At 41.4% G+C, this 12,690-nt stretch overlaps 1 protein-coding gene across 1 annotated transcript in view; it reads right to left on the reverse strand.

Annotated features, from left to right (window-relative positions):
* The window catches only part of LOC126865951 (acetylcholine receptor subunit alpha-like 1), a 162,381-nt gene that overhangs the window by 148,801 nt on the left and 890 nt on the right, over positions 1-12,690 (reverse strand). The window lies entirely within an intron of this gene.

Below are 12,690 nucleotides of genomic sequence, written 5' to 3' on the forward strand. Positions count from 1 at the left end.
GGATCCGGTATCGTATTTGGAATGAGTGACGAGCAGCAAATACGCGGTCGGCCAACGAACGATTCACTGGAAAATTGTTGTTCAAAATTTGGAAAGCTTGCCATGGATGTGACGCTAATTCCGACGTTAATGACGGGCGTGGCTCGCGCGACATCGCAAAATTCTCATCGTTCGACGACCCGAAACCCGTTGTTATCGATAGTTTTACAGAGAAATGATTTTGCACAATCGCTTTTCAAGCCTGGCGTACGCTGAGATTTGATCCTGGTTTAACCGCATTTGGACGTCTCGCAGTACCAATTTATTTTAGAGAGAAAAATATTCTTCTTTAAGAAGGCACTGGTACGTGAAGCGATGGTTAACGCTAATAACTTGGGACTTGATCGTGATACCGCGAAATGTAAATAAAAAGGCTGCACACGGTGGAAGCGTTGCTCCCTTTAATGCAAATTAGCTACCAAGATGTACACGGTTGCAGAAATTCTCTGGAGATTTTTGTCAAGAAGACGAAGCACGAGGGACGTGTCCCGTGGAGAGAGATGAAAGATGACTCCGGAGTCGTGGAACTCTTAAAGAAACAAGAGAAAAACTATTTGAATGGTAACTTGGAGCGAGATCCAGTTGGTAAATGGAGTTTCCTTACACACTGGACTTTCGAAACTTTAACAGGCTCATGGAAAAGTCCTTGTGAAAAGTTTCTTCAATGTTTCAAGCCCGATGATCAACCTTCGAGGGCTATTGTGCCCTCAATGCAAACATGCGGGTAATCGAGAATAAGATACACCGATCGAACTATCCTGTTTCGCCCGATGTCAATCCGCTGCCATTCGAAGGAACACGATTTTTAACGTCTAAAAGATACAGGTCTTTTTATTAGACGAAATTCAATCGCGATTATTCAGATTATCACTCTGTCTTGCGATGACTGAATATACGATTACGGTTAAATTACTATAAACGGTAATTACATTACCGACGTTGCTATAACTATAATATTAGGTTGTCCGAAAAGTGTCTTTCTTTTACAGACCCGTCTTTTACAACGATGCATCTTCATACAAACATGAAACCTAATCTGTCGAACGTTGTGATCTTTATTTTGATAGAACAAAATGAATCATACGTAATTCGATAAAATAATATAAAACGGAAAATCTTGTGCATCCATTATTTCCTTATAAAACGAAAGAAATTTTTCGGATGACCTAATACGTTTAGCAAAATTACACAACTACGTTGCTATAAGTATTAGAACAGCTACCCGTTACATTTATTGGAGAACTCTAATAAATTTTACTTCGCGCCATAAAAGCGAATGAATGAAATTACAATGACGCGAATAGAGTAATAAAGTTATAATGAAACAAGTAAAAAAGAAAAGTCGTGAGACTCGTTCTATTTCACCTAAATATCATCAGCTGTCCTAGTATCTACTATTTTAATTCCAAATTTCATTTCTATTAGAATAATATCTGCGCATAGTATCTTCCATGATTTTCAGAGTATTCAGTGATATAAATAGTTAGATTTAACGAGTGTAATCGCAAAAAAGATGGTAAGATAAATAGTTAAACATTGAATGTTCGTATTATTTCTTAAAATCTCGTCGCATTTCGATTTCCACGAAGAATTCTACGTCAGCCTGTGTTTATCGAGGTTATTCGCTCGCGCTATTATACGGCTGCGTTTACTCTGCCGCGTTTAAAGTACTTACTTTCTTCCTATGGCGCGGACGTTGAGCGCCGGATTTGTGGGCCACTGCGCTGGCTAATTCCCTTTTTCCGTATCCTTCGACGGCCTTCTATTTCCAACCCCTCGAATCTTACCCCTCTCCTCCATATCAACCCCCGAAAATAGCTAATCTTTTTTCCTTCTTTTATTTTCGGCGCTGTCCGTTTATCTGGCTACGCGCCTCAAGTTTTCTATTCCCTCGCCCTTCCAGGCCGCTACTCTGCTGGACAATGGAAAAACCGTGCAATCATCCGCGTTTTGTTCGCGATCGAGCCCACGAGTTTTGTTATAAATTGCAATTACAGGAGGGAAATTGAAACCGACATTCCTCCGCAAGGCGTTTGTTCGTTCGTATACGATGAAATTCTGACCAGACCGCGGAATTAAACGCGATGAACCTTGCATCGAAAAATATTTGATACACAGCGTCGGCCTAAATTCGCGATACTAATGAAATCGCACAGACTACGGTTCACAATGAAACGAAAATCAAGAATAACGTAATTGCATTGGAAACTTCATCTACGAGAAAATCAAGTTCAACAGCGTGATACACGTACACTTGGCAACTTTTCAAATTAAATTGCAACGCGATTAATTTATTCTTGATTTTCCTTCTATTTTGGCCCATCTAATCTTCTCCGCTATCGCTTGTAACACAAATGTAGACCCACACTTTACGGAATAAAGAAACGGTCCATTGGAGATCGATCAGGTATCGATTTTTGATCGTTTATTAAAAATAATTCAAGGCCTGAAACAGCCCGCTCGATGGCCATAAAATCTCTTTATAGCGAGACAAATGGAGGTCGTCGTACTTAACGAGCACAATTTTTTGCAGCTCGTTTTCTCCTCTTTTCTGCCCCCTTTTTCCGTCCCTCTGTCATCGCTCAACCGGAAAGCTTTCTTCGAGCGTCCAATGAACCCCGTCGATTCCGGGGCGTGGAATAACAATCTAGACGCGTATAAAGTTTCGAATCGTTAAGCGATTCGGACCACGCCATCGTCACGGCGAAACCATAAGCGGTTATCGTCTACCGTGGCCCGCCATTAAAACCACGCGGTAACTGAATTCAACGACCGAAAGTTTTCATACCCGCGGACCTTGGTGTACTAACAATTAGAAGGTCGTGACGCGTCCTCGCATCTCTCTTTAATTATTCTCCGTGTTTCGTTTATAAATATCTGTCAGAAAACTGAAACACCGCTAGTGAAAAGTGAGTTTGATGAACGCAAGTCGACGAAATATACGCATAACATACAATTCAATCGGAAATCAATGCTGTTAAATCCATTTATCGTTCATAAATTCTAAATTATCACATTCTAATCACGATTAACGATAACGAATCGTTTCATATTGACAAGGATAAAGAGTCTCGTGCATGCAACAGAGTAAACGATTGAAGAACGAAAGGGAGATAGTAAGGGTTGAAATGGAATCAGAAACATATTCTCGACAATTTCAGGAGGCAAAGGATCCTTTAAAGCGTTTGAACACGCGCTCATGATTTAGTGTTTAACCACGGGGATCAGTAATACGGGAAGCAGAGGGTAAAATCAACGAGAAGCGAAAGACGGACGAGCAGAGATCTATGCACGTGCGTTGCAACGATAACACGATTGAAAATTCTGAATGAAAGTACAGCCACGCTCAATCTTCCCGATTAGATGAATATAAATGCGTGATACTCGTGTAACCGGAGAAATTAGCAGCGAAGGTAGCATTTATTATTAAAAATGGAACTCCATGTTCTTTTTATAGCGTTGTCAATATTTGCGCGTTAATACTCCGACGGTTGCACCGGCCCATTTTAATAAAGCAACAACTTTCTACGTGCAACACCCAATAATATCGGTCGACTCGTTTTATTGAAGCGCGATCGCTCGATGATAAACAATAATCGAGAATATCTCGTTTTTCCTGTCTATCGATCTACGGGGGTGTCCTGTAACAGGTGGTACAGCGATGACTTTCCGCAACAGCAAATAAATTGAAAATAACATGTGAAAACTTTTGCCGTGTACGCGCGGTTCTGTTTTCGAGAAACTCAATTTTCAAAATATCCACCGGCTGAAATTAGCGAAATTGGAAATCGAGAGGAATGAATTTTGAAGACGAACATACTTGCGCAAACATTCGATTATTTACAAAGTGAATTTGCTCGGGAGGCAAACACTGCTAAATTACTACAATGGTGCGTCAATTTTAATTCGCTAATTTTCGCCGAGGCTTCGCACGAACTATTAACGTTTAGTAAAATCGCCGAATATCAAATACGAATTCGGTCACGTTGATTCTGAGAAAAAGTGGTGTCAGAGATAACGCGATATCCAGGTCGGTAAAAACTGTGTAAAGTATCACGGTGAAGCTTCTATTTAAATAACAAATCAGCCACGCAAGTACGGTGACGTTATTTCCACCGGAGATTCTCCAAGGCAAAGCACAGCTTCCGCACATTACGAACGAACACCTGTCAACGAGTCCATAATCGAACTACCTTTGATTAATTCCATAATTCTTATCTCTCGTTGATACAAAAAATATCCAGAGGAAATCAGACGATGTCTGACTAATGGTGGAGAAATCTCGTGGACGATCGTCAAGCTGAAACTTCTCTGTTAACAACTGTTTAAATGCTTCATGTAACCATGCGAAGAAGTAGTTCACGGTTTAAAGTCACCACTGGACAAGCTCATTAAAAAATAACAATCGCACAATTTCGCCGGACGAGTGTATCTTACTTTTAGCGCGTCCCTCGTGCATCATTCACGAATATGCACCAGTCAGCAGCGTGACCGAGTGGTTTGCAGGAGAGAGAGGCTCGCCACAGGCTGTTCTGAAATTCTTATTTTCTAATTTCCTTGCTTTCCCCGGACTCGGTCACCGCGGTGATACGTGCTCCCTACCCCTGCCCATTTATTTTCTTTCTCCTTCTTTTTCGCCAACTGGCTAACAACACATACGACGCTTAATACTCGCCGTGGAGTGGCCATGTTACGGAGGATGCATGGATGAAATTATTATTGCGAAACATTTGCATTACAAAGTGATGTCCATCGGTGTGCGCGGGTGGCCGGTGGCAGAGAACCGGCGAAAGGAGAGAAAAATGGAGCAGTGCCGTGGATACGGGTTCTCTTGGCCTCGGAGTGCAACACTGCCACTTCATAGCGAGGGGCCAACTCGGTCGCTTTAACCTGCATTCGCGACTGCGCCGGCAATAGCCTCGAAATGAAAAATGCAGTCTGTGCATACTTTCCACGACCGGATGAAAATCAACGTCCTCGATACAACCGCGATCAACCCCGTCTTTATAGATTCTTTGATCGTCGTTCGTTTGTCTACCGCCGATATCCTGCGTTTTACATCGAATTCTTGTAGGTATGCAACTATTGTATTAGGGGTGAAGATACCGCAGGAGATGGAAAAATCAAACTACCTTTTTTTCATTTCCTGCAAGACAAACGTTTCAAGAATGTTCTCTCCAAATCCTGCGAACAGTCGTTCGTCTTTATTTTTGCACGTTTGTCGCGTACAATTAAAGGGGAAAAGACACTGCAAGATGCCAAAGAATCAATTTCTTTTGTCACATTTCTTAAAAGACGAGAGTAGTTTCACTAAATTTGGTGAAGCGTCGATTCTTCGATCGGTTAAAGAGACGACAAAGTATCTAATGATCTCTCGTCCTTAAATGTTAGGATAAACGCAAAAAAGAAACTGTTAAACGTATGCCAATCGCAAGCTAAGCACGTGGCGATAGAAGAATTAATTTATATTCGCTCTAAATGAAACAAATTAGAATTCAGTAAAAAGTAGGCCACAGAGACAGCCGAAAAATGGCACGCAACCGTTTAAAACAAACGTTTCGCACGGTGAAATTTAAATGGCAGAGAAAACCACGCAATTTCACAGCGCAATGTATCGCAACCAACGATACTAGCTTCGAAAGCAGCTTTAACCTGCAGTCACCACTAAATCGGTACTGACCTCAAAATGAAAAATGCAGCCTGCTCCGTACTCCCGTTTTTCTACGCGAGGATTAACCTTCTCCATCAGACGCTAAAACATGTCGCAGATCTCTGAGCATGTTACCGTTTGCTCGGCATAAACGATACCATGATCTTTCCTGCTGATTGCAAGAATTTCAATCGCGAGTTTTCGCTTTTCTTTGCAAGCTCCCAAATCCAATTCTCGCGCTTTTAACCAATTCGCGAAGACAAGTATCAGGCTATAGATCCAAAACAACCAACAGGAGAACAATGTAACATGACCAGATATACGGTCGTTAGAGTGAAGTTTGTTGTAATACGTGATCAATTTCAGTAGTAATAAAAAAAATTGTACTGTACTTTTAATATATCATTTAATAATATTTTAAATAAACAATTTAAATTTCACATGATATTTACATCTGTTGATTCCTTAAGGAAATAGTAAATGTTTCTTCCGATCGTTAGTTAGCCATTAATTCGTGTATTTATTAAATTATTTAAATTGACATTCGTTCGTTATTAACATTCCTTGTCGATAATACGAATCGACTAAAACTTGCATGTGAAGGATAGTATGCAATATTTACGAATCTATATTTTTTCTCCCATCAGAATAGAAAATGATTAGCAACTGTAGATCGCGGTAGGACGTTTCAGCAAACTAAACGGTTTGCATGTAATTCGCCACATTTCGTTATGGGGAACTTTTTAACGATTTACATCTGAAAATAAACTACTAAATGCGCTATGAGAAACGTAATTATCATAATTCTATAAAACGCTTATATAATATCATGGACAGAGTAATATGTAATATGTAAAAGTTGGAACGAAAACTATGAACTTACCATGAGCAGTACATTGCAACAAATAGAAATGAGAAAAGTTAACTACATGTATTTAAAAATACCACAGAATCATATATGAAAATTGTCATTGTCTGTAGAAATTTCCAAGAAAACTTTAACGTACGGTACGTCACTTGTTTCGTCTGAATTAAACAACCATATGCTTTCCCTAAAGTAAAAGCAAATTTAAAGCAAAAATAGATACATTGCGCACTCGTAAACAGTTAATCTTCGCTCTGGTGAATAATTCCGTGTCTGTTACCTATCTGGAAACCTTAAACCTTCTATCGAAGCGAGTCTCGAGACGGCATTTACACAACAGGAAGAAAACGAAGAATGTAACGGTGTGTTGTCTGAAAGTTGCCACCGCTTCGCGTCACGTTCGACGAACGAACGGGAAGTTCGCGTGAATAGCACGTAGCCGCGGCTATTCTTTCCCTCGGGACAATGGAAAATTGGATCCGAACTCGTAAATTCGTGCAAGCCCTACCGAATAAGCTCAATCTTTTTTAAGAGGAACCGAAGGTCGAAATAATTAAAAGTACACTGGCAATTCGTATAGAAAATATTGCCATGATTTTCGACGATACAGACGGAAGTAACGGATAATGTGAAAGTTTAGCCCGTGGTATCGCGAGTCTTGCGCGAGCAACGCGAATTTGAATACCCGCATTCAGATAGCGGTTCGAGTGCATCGCTCGAGAGCGATCGATAAAAGGAGGCAAGGAAACGAAGCGCTATGTACACATACTCGACTCGTTAAACAAGCAATTTGATGATTTCGCGGCGGAGTTCCAAGAGCTCGCCATTTCTCTCGTGTTTTCGCGACTTTTTTTTTATTGGACGGTACAGCGATCTCACGAGCGAGTCCCAAGTTCGCGATTCACGACATACACCGACCAGCCACGTTGCGAGTTCGTACGAATTTCGAGGAATCTGCTGGTAGTTGCGCGCGAAACACTTTGGCTGGCCTGCGCTGTTACTTCCGGCGGAAACGTTTGGTTGCCTTCGGCCATTTCGATCGTCCAACATGAGTGAAATGCGGCGTGCGTAACACTCGATACCGAAAATAACTACGTTTGGCATGTGCACGTTTAAATCGAGAATTAAATATTTTCGCGGACGTTTAATAATCTTGGTCGCGTATCTCGCTAATTATAACGTCAACACGTTAAACTATATAGACACATACAGCCGTACATACACGTACATACGTACGAATGTGAACGCGGTGAAATTTAATCATTGGAAAGGTACCTGGAAAATATTGTTATTAAAATAATTGATTGGAAAAATGGTGTACGCTTACACAGCCGTTAAAGTCCATTCCATCCCGATGGGTTGAGAGGACAGAGTACGTACATATAACAAGATTTTCGGGAAACGGGAACCAGGTGAGATCGAAAACGAAAGTTTATCGATACCTACAGCCACGCCCAGTTTCAAATGGTTGTGATTTTGACGCGGATTGTGTTAAACTAAACGCCAACACGATTCGCAAACGGCATCAAATGTTTCGTTACCGCGATGAAAATTTCTACGTTATTGAAACCTCGTCACTTCAAAACAAATCGTGAGATTACAAATTTAAAGCATGTACGACCAGTTTATGGCTGAACATTCAACGTGGTATCGAACAAGTTGCACGAGAAACAAACGGTTTTGAACGGAAAATAAGCGAAATAGTAGGGAGCCAGACAAATTTTCTACAACCTGATCCACGTGATTAAAAAAAAAAAAAAAAAACTGTAGGTAACAAGCGTCAGTCTGTTGGTCTGTTTGTTTCGTTTCAGGGCATGGAAAAAATTAACGAAACCCTGTTCCTCTGTCTGCAGGACAAAAATCCATCGGAATATCTCGGTTGAGTTAGAGCCGCCGCGTATTCCAGCATCGCACTCTATCACTCAATTACGTTCGAGTAAGAAAATGGAGCAGTGCGGTGGGTGCGGTTCACTTGGTTACGTGGTAACACCACCACTTCACAGTGACCGACCAACTCGGTCGCTTTAACCTGTATCCCTAGCTGCACCAGTCGCTACCTTCTAAGTTAAAAAAAAAAAAAAAAGAAAACCGATAAAAATACGCCTCGATTATTAATTATTGGCAGCCTCGTTTCCCGTTATTAAATCACCCATATTATCACGCAGGATCGTTTCCTCGTTTCAAAGAAGCACGGCACGATACACGACTCAGGTTTAACGAACGTCTCGCGATATTAGTTGCGACAAAATCTTGCAATTATAATGAGAAATTATATTATCACACGGGAAAATATTGACGACGTGCCGATAAGATTTGCGGAACAGAATTACGTCGCGAATACGTTTCAAAAAGATCCGAGAGGAAGGGCAAATTGATTGGCGATCGAGCTGGACTCCATTAATATCAATCGCGTCAAATTCGGATTTCATTGCACCTTTGTTCTGTCCGATCCGTGCGCTAATTCTACAGCTCGTTCTATGTATAAAGATAGTGAGCGTAATTCGGCATAATGTTGCTTCCTCGATCGAATTGAAATACATAGGAACTCGTTACTTAGGTCTTTTACTATATAAATCCTGTACAGTAGTCCTGTCTTTCCCGCCATATTTATAAGTAAGAAGGTGAAAGAAACAAACGAAATTCATCCTTAAGAATACTAATTTCGCGATTCTATCCGGATGAGAAATTCAACGTCAACTTTGTGGAACCGCGAATTATACGGACGATGAAACGGAAATTCGAAAGGTTTCAACCCGGGGATGCTCGAGGGGAAAAAAGGAGAAAAGAGGATAGAATCGTAGTCGTTCCGGATTATACGATAATACGGCAGTGTTAATCTAGTGAAATAGAAAATCGAATGGAAGAGCAAGCGATAAAAGTAGGCGTTACAGGTTGGTCGCCTGCGTGAGCAAACAGCACGATCGTAGAAAATTCGAAGCCGATTAAAAAATCATCGTAAATTCGACGTAGATTAGCCGGAGTAGGCCACGAGTCGCGAATCGATTCTTTTTTCCTTTCTTCTTGCTCGTCCCGTACTGGCTCGATTTTTATCTGCTGGTTGCCAGCCGGTAACCTGATTAAACGCTCCATATAACTTAACGGTGGCTGCCAACCTACGGAATATCTGCTATCTTCGATTTCATGTTAAAACATACGAATGAAAATTGACACGTTCCACGTTCACGGAACCTGGTCAACCGATAGGGCTTTCTAATTCTGCGTTTCTGCCTTTCTTCCTACTAATACGACAATAAAATTATTATTAGCGCGTTTTATCCTACACGTTGACATCTAGAAATTCGTTACGATAACAATTAACGTTGGCTAAAAATTGTCGACTTATCGAGAAAGAAAGTAACCCCGTTACGAAAAGCTGTGAAATTGAATGAAGCGCGTGCTTCAGCGTATTTCGGTTATTCGCGAGGGAAGATCCTTCTCTCTAACACGATTCCATGGTGAAGAAACACGAATGGATGACTTTTTGTACATCGACCTGGTATATAGGGTGGAATTAATATTCGCGCGGTAAAAGGTGGAAAGTTTGAAGAATTAATTCCAAGCGCAGCCGGATAGTTCAGCGTTTTCCCCGCGAAATACCTGGCATCGGGTCAAAAGAAGAAAGGAAGTTTCACGTCACGCAAAGAACCTTGGCGAACGTGACGAGCCAACGGGAAATCTGAACACCGCAGAGGTGCAGGCAGATGTTAATTCGAATGTAAATTTCGTCCCTGTATGGAACCATGACGGGTAGATCATAAATTTGAATAATATCAATATATCCCGGTCGCTAAATCACGTTCACGTCGTGCCTAGGCGAGACGATTGACTGACGATGACAGTCCTCTCGCCCTTAATGGTGTTTCTTGTATCGACATTTTATAATTCCCATCGTCGTTCTCTGAAAAAGTTGCTTTCTTACGAAACGCTTAATCATTTTGTAACTGAATAAACTCAAATTTTACTTGTAATTTGCCAATATGTTAGAGATACGAATGCTATTCATTAATCATTTTCTTCCAAATACATCCTTTACGTTCCACTTAATTGTGTAGGATTAATCATTTTGACCGCTTCTCCGTTTGTAAGATATGCCATGAAGAATAGAAAAACAATGGACCAAGCAATGTAACGTATTGAACGAATAAAATCTACGGTTGAAGATTTATACTGGAAAAAAAAAAAGAAAATGAAAAAAACGATAAACGAATATCTTTCGTCGCGGATATACGATAATACCGGCTTCTGAAAAACCGATGTTTCATCGAAAATTGAATGGTAACGCGCTAGGATAGAGTGCTTTAATCAAGGATTCGCCGATAAAATGACATCGAATCGGGGCGCTGCGGAAGTGCCACCACGTCAGCAGGTTTTGACCATTCGCTATTCCTGCATATCTATAGAGACCTGAGTTCGCCTGACACGCCAGGAAGTGTCAGGCTTTATCCGGAAACGTCGCGGTGACGATGAAACGCCCCTCCACCCCAAAACGCTGATCGAACGCTTTCGATCCCTTTAACTCAGGCTATCGCGAAAATTTCAAAATCACCATAGAATTCGAGTCATTGTTGTTTCCTAACCGGATACGACGCATCTTGCTCGTATATACATAATTCTGACGCGTAGTATCGAAAACCACTATATCAAGGAGAAAGAGCAATAAAATAAAATGGAAAAAGAGAATGGATTTGTTTCACGAGCAATGAGATTCATGGACATCCGAACGAAACATTCGGGCGCGCCATCAGCTCGTATTTATTGGTCGCATAAATGTTCGGTGGAACGTTTGCACGGTAGATTTGATGGACATTCCGCGGATAAGGTATAGAAATTTCGATGAGCAGACAAACGGCGATAGAATTTGTCAATGGCAGCAGCGTGTTGTTTTTGAAAACAACACACGACGGTAGGGGAATTTGTTTACGGTAGCAGTTAATGATTCGCATGGAAAGATCGATATTAGGAGAATGACGGGTGATTGGTAGCGCGATCGGTAAATCAGTCGCAATAAACACCGTTATCGACGATCGTGATTCAAAATGTTATCTTACGATAACACGAACAAATGAGAGGATTAAAGCACGTTCACCGAAGTATGGCCGGGTTAATTTAGCAGTTACAACGGGACACGCGCGCGATCCCGTTCGCCAAGTTAAAACACGGTTTACATTGCAGAGGAACGTGCTGTCAATGGACCAATGAAAAATACTGTTCCACAGATCGCGCGTCAATTCACGTCACACGAATACATCGCAAATATTGTCAGCAAAGCAAACGGAAATTTTAATCGTGACGGATTCGCACGTTCAAAAACTATCTGTTCGACGGCTGTGTGCAGCCGTGTCGCGTCGTTTTCACCGCGCAACGTCGCAACTAGGAGAACGGAGCCGCAACGAAGCAGTGGGAACGATGGTTTCTCGTTTAAAAAATTTCGCTCGGATCCTTTCCATTTAGAAGTTGACAGAACGTAAAGTATCAATAAAATATCCGAAAGGAACGATATACCCAGAGGGAAAAGGATGCACGAGAGAAAGACAGTAAGAGAGAAGGGGTGGATGGTGGGAGAAAAAGAGGAAGAGGGAGAGAGAGGGAGAGAGAAACTGGAGGACTACGCCCAGGACCACGGCACCCCTTGAAAGCACTCCGACGTTTTCGCGCGATTCCATAGGAGCTTTCGGATGGCTTTCCTTGGTAAAAGTTCGAGAGAGGAAGCAATTTATTCGTCGTCTTGGGTAAAGACGCGCTGCAAATAAGAAAAAATATTTCCACTCTGTATTTAACTAGGATTTCGAGTCGATCAGTCGTCAATCAATTCGTTTTCCGAATTAATTTCTTTCCAACGAAACAGAAAATGTCTTTCTTTCTTCGCCTATAGTGATACGATATTTTTACGCTTTCGCTTTCGAGTCGTTAGCGTATACGTCGATCTTTAATTAGAAGAACGGCAGAGGAAGCTCCTTAGCGAACAGCAAGTACCTACGCGAAACGCTAATTTTGATTTTTCTTTGGAATGGCAAGAAGGAATGTTACCTTGATCCGTGCACAAAGTTCTGTTAGATTTTAAGATTGGAGTTACAAAAGCGATTGCACAGGCGGAGCGGTAACCGGAACGGTCTAAAAGGGAGAGTCCCGAAGAATG

Source organism: Bombus huntii, chromosome 5, assembly GCF_024542735.1.
Source record: "Bombus huntii isolate Logan2020A chromosome 5, iyBomHunt1.1, whole genome shotgun sequence".
Taxonomy (NCBI): Eukaryota; Metazoa; Arthropoda; class Insecta; order Hymenoptera; family Apidae; genus Bombus; species Bombus huntii.